Here is a 5371-nt window from a genome sequence, read left to right as displayed (position 1 = left end):
CAAATGGTTTTGCCATCACATTGAACATTTTAGAGCTTTATCTTACTTTCACCATGACCTCGTCCATACAATAATAATAGCACAGCAATCTCAGGCAGATACTATACATAATCCATTAATTAGAGATATTTTTTAAACCTCCCAAGTCAGCCAACCATGTTAATTGTGTGAAAAAATATAGAATGTTGAGTTTCATTGGTATGTCAATTTTAATCCATGAAGATCACATTGACGGGAAAACTGGCATAATCTCCTTTTAATTAGTGAAGATCCTATACCAAATCAAATAGAAAACTTTTAGCAATATGATATTCTACTTCTATCAAACTAATTACAAAAAACTAACTTATTCACTTCTGCCAATAAAAAGGCATGCCTTTCTATAACTAAGTTCCTCCAATGATATTAGCATCAAGCTTTAAACACAAAAACACCTAGTAAAGCTGAATTAAATTCAGAATCAATATTAAATAAATAAATAAAAACCCAGAAAATCCAACTGCATAAAAACCCAGAAATGAACAAAAATTTAATCAGTCTAACATTCAAATAAAAGGAAAAATCTAAACAAAGAGATGAACATTGAACCAATTAGAACAAGAGAGAGAAAGAAAAAAGAACTATACTTGGACGTCGGATCGGAAAATCAACAAATTACCTTTCAAGTTACTTCAATGGAGAGGAAAGTTATTTTGCTTTAGTGGGGGGTAAGAGAAAGCTCTGAAGTATATAAAAAAAAAACCAAATATAAACTTCCCTGGCCATTTTTACAAGTAGATTCAACATAAGAACACAACATTAAGAAAATTTGAAACCGAATATAACAACAACAGTGCAAAATAAACCCTAACTTAAGCATTACCAAAAATTATTGACTTCTCCATCCATATGTAAATAACCACTCAAAACTCTCACTAATTCACTTACCAGTCCACTAAAAACACTTCAAACTTCACAAAAAAATTGCAGAGACACCATGAAAAATACGTCTTGATTTACCTTCGAATATTAGAACATCTCCAGATTCTAATTTAATCTTATCAGCCTTTTCAGCATCTGCCTGATCACCATATAAAAATTCTGCAGAGTCATCAATGGAGAAAGACACAATAGGTATTCCTTTCCCAAGACTCTCCCGACTCTAATCCTTGTCCTGAAACAAGCAGATGAATGTATCAATCAAGGCAATGAGGTCCTAGAGCTTCACTTTGCTTGACATTATAGACTATAGAATCGTATAATTGTAGAACAAAACAGCCAAGTTAATTTCCAGATAGGCAACTTACTCTTAACCTATTAAGGTGTTAGTTCCTTAACTTATTAAGCTGACAGACACTTTAGCCCTGTAGTATAGAGGCTATAGAGCATAAAGCAAGTCAGCAAACACCAGTTTTCTAATTTTATTCTACGTTTTGGGAGATTAGGTGGTCATTACTTATTAGAGACTATGAGTAAAGAAGCTAGAGTTTTTTTTTTTTACCAAACTTCAAAAGATGTTCTTTATTGTGTGATACAATGCCCATTAACTTCAATTTTGGAGATCATTTACTTGTTTCTAAGAATTAACAAGATCCCATTTGACAGCAAACGAACAAGCAAGCAAACAAAAAAGGTCATAGCAACAGTAAGACAATTTCTAATAGGTATTATAGAAGAGTTGTCCAGATGTTTCTTCAACATGAAAGTGTTAGTTGTCACACTGAAAGCTAAGCCATGTAATTTCAATACAAGAAAAATCAGATAAAACTTTCGAATTACGAGCCTGATGTAAACCGAGCTGTCCAGTTTATGTATAATAATTTACAACTGGGAGAAGAATGTCTTCTACATTATTTGCCTCAGACTGTTTAGCTATAAGAGAGTGAGAGTCATTGATGGCTCTTTCAACTAACATTAGAAATTCATGTGGAAGTGACGGTGGTTTTGCTTGATCAATTGGCCGATTTTTTACATATTTGCTGGCATCAGGATCCCAAAACTGACCAAAACACATCATGCTCAAATGCAACTTCCCTCCCTCACGAAAACAAGGCTCATAGAAACCTACAGGGCCCATTCCATGGTCACGACATTTCTTTAAAATGTTTGCCTACACGATACAGGATTTACCCATGTTAATATATTTAATTTCTTGTATTAAGTTAAGTTTAAAAATGATGCGGAGCAAATTCTGCATCAAAAGTTCCTCTCCTCCTCCATAAGAAAGGAATATTAAGTTGTGTTTGTAACACAACAAAAAGAAGTAAATTGACCTCATTTTAAATTAGAAGAGTAACAATTTATTATTTTTTGATGACAAGGAAGAGTAAAATTTTAACCTAAGGAATAGTGACGATTTTATTAAAGCCAATGGTACAATACTACTCTACTGATCATTTAAACGGTTCTGATCTTATTGGCCACCATTAGGCTTGTCACATAAACATGATTTTAAATTCTTATAAATGATCAGGTTAGCAGCATTAGGTGGCATGATATATTTACCTTCCAATGAAAAACAGAATTTCCAAATTTCAAAATATGGAGTGTTTCATCTCATCTAATGTGACAACAAAAACAAAGGAAGCTAAAAAAATAGTGGCACCTGTTCGGAGGTTGAAAAGTAGCCCTTTAGTAGAACCATTCCAGATCTCAATCAATCAAATTAAAATTCCATCAATTCCACAAAACAAAAACAAACATCAACAACAACACACAAATCACAACACAGATAAGAAAATCATTACAGATATCCTAACATAAGAAATAGCTTTTGAATGCTTAAACCACCCCAAATATTTGAACTAATTAAATTAATTCGGAAAAGCTCCAATTTTAAAATGACCATAATTGAATCGAGAAAACCCCTAAATTTATGAACGGAACTAAAATATGGAAAAGCCTGAAATTTCATCAGATTGAATTGAAAAGTTCCCAATGTACAGACGAACTAAATAGAGGAAACCATGAGAATGAACAATGAAGAGATACCTTAGTAGCAAGTTGCTATGTAAGAGCCATTTGATATCAAATTCAATCGAAAACTGCAGTAAAGCCCACAAATGAACCACCACATAAACTACATTAGTTTCGTCTTGCATTTTTATAAGGGTTATAGATTGAATCAAAACCACCCCATAATTCTAAAATAATTTTTCACCCTTCATTTCTGCATATATAGAAATTAAAGCACCGCTCATAATCAAGGTACAAGAAATACAACGAAAAAAAGGGAAATGAACACAACCTTAAAGGAAGAAAAAATGAAGCCCACCCAATCTTCATCAAACAATTACTCATACATCACTCATACAAAAGAACAAAAAATAAATAAATTTCAAACCGAATTTAACAATAATGGTACAATCGTTCAAATGTACCACTTCATATTTGACAAAAAAAAAGTAGCCTAACATCAACTGAGCTTGTTTCTCAATCAATCAAATTAAAATTCCATCAATTCCACAAAACACAAACAAACATCAACAATAACACACAAATCACAGCACAGATCATAAATAAATCATTACATTCTAGAAATTAAAAACAAATCGACCATGCAATAATGTCTGAGTTTCGTCACCTCAAACTCGAATCCACCAAACCTTGCTCCGTCTTACTCCTTCCGCCTATTTTAGAAAGAAAAAAAAACAGAGAAACTGGAGGATGAGAAAAAAAAAAAAAAAGAAGACATTCATATTAAAGGTTAGATGAAAATTGAACCAATTTGAACAAGAAAGAGAAAGGGGAGATAGAATTGTACCTGGAGATCAACAACTCTGTTACAAATCAGACAATAATGCTACTAACAATATAAAAAATCAACCCAAAAAACATAAATCAATCAAATTCAACCCAAAAAAAAACCACCACACAATCGAAGAAGCACTAAAATTCAACCCAAAAAATGAAAATAAATAGAACAAATAAACCCTTAAAATATCGAAAAACAATAGAATAAATAAACCCAAAAAATCGAAAACAAATCGATCAAATAAACTCCTATTAAAAACGAAACGATTTCGCACAAATACACCCACAAAGATTCAACCAAAAACATTCGAAAACAACAGGAACATATTAATCTGCAGTTTGGTAATAAGAGTTTTGGAATGAGGGTCCCAAACCTGAATTAAAGTTTTTCATACCAAAACAATTAAAATAAAAAGATTGTTTAATTTTATACACACAATACTTGGGATTGTATGTTAAATTATTTGTTACTGGTATTATCGACAGTTCTAGCTATATATTGATATATGGTTCATCACAAATGCTTCATAATTTTAAACATTTAATTTAACATTAATATGATAATCTATTAATTGTTATAATTATATACTTTGAATTCTAACATAATTATCGGCAATGACGAAATACCCATGTAATTGATTTCCATTGTTTGTATTGATTCTGAACAAAGTTTGGGTCTTAAAATTTGATTGTGGAGGAGGAAGGGGAGAGAGAAAGTACCTGCTCGGAGGAGGTCTATGTTGTATGGAAAGGAGCCGCAAATGGCAGCGACATTGATTATTGGTTTCGCTGTTGCTGTTGCCGCCTCCATTCTTATAAGAGGAAAAATCTAATCGAATAGATGAACAAAAGAAATAAACAAAAAATAAATCATAAATTCTTTTGTTTTGTACCTCAGAAACTGCTCCAATGGAGGAGATAGAGAGTGGGAGCGCCGAGAGGAGAAGGAGAGAGAAAGATAGTGAGATGAGAAGAAGGAAGAAGCCTTAAGAGTTAAGATAGAGAAGACAGCTGGCGACAGCCAGGCCACCAAAGAAACAAAACAATAAAGGGCAAAATCGACAATTCAATGAATTCAAGGACATCTCTGTAATAGCACCAGCGGGTACTATTCATAAGCTACAGTTAAAACTTTTGCATTTTTATAAGGTTTAAGGATAATTTGTCATTAGTTACCACCCAACCAACGACCTCAAAAAACGTGTTTTATGTGTTTTGTTGTCTTAGAAATATCAATCTATTACACTCATCAAGAAATTAAAATATGCATCTTTATCTTATCTTTGTTTTCTTAGTCGGTTTTTATGTTCAAAACTTCAAACATGAATACATCATATGACCCTTTTCTTACAAAAGGTTTTGTGTGAGACCGGACTCACGTGAGTCCAGTTTATAACCTTCAAACACACTAACTCCATTTTCTCTTTCCTCCATTTTTACAATCTTTCATTCATCACCATTTTTTTCACATTTTCTCTCTCCTCCTTATTCTGATCCTTATTATCTAATTTCTTATACTTATTATCTAATATCTGACCATTATTATAAAATTTCTAACAATTAATTTTTTTTTTTTTTGTATGATTGGACTCACGTGAGTCCGTTCAACACAATACTTTTCCCTTTTCTTAATTTATAG

At 32.2% G+C, this 5371-nt stretch overlaps 1 long non-coding RNA gene across 1 annotated transcript; it reads right to left on the bottom strand.

The window, feature by feature from the left end:
- Positions 1-746: 746 nt before the first annotated feature.
- Positions 747-4710, bottom strand: LOC145558210 (uncharacterized). Its single transcript, XR_014092397.1, has 4 exons — positions 4626-4710; positions 4453-4544; positions 3563-3608; positions 747-1153 (listed from the first exon to the last, which is right to left on the bottom strand). It is a non-coding gene; the product is annotated as an uncharacterized LOC145558210 (long non-coding RNA).
- Positions 4711-5371: the final 661 nt, after the last annotated feature.

Source organism: Chenopodium album, chromosome 9 (genome assembly GCF_948465745.1).
Source record: "Chenopodium album chromosome 9, dcCheAlbu1.1, whole genome shotgun sequence".
NCBI classification, from domain to species: Eukaryota; Viridiplantae; Streptophyta; class Magnoliopsida; order Caryophyllales; family Amaranthaceae; genus Chenopodium; species Chenopodium album.
The sequence above is the reverse complement of the archived record's forward strand: the minus strand, read 5'-3'. Positions and strand labels throughout refer to the sequence as shown.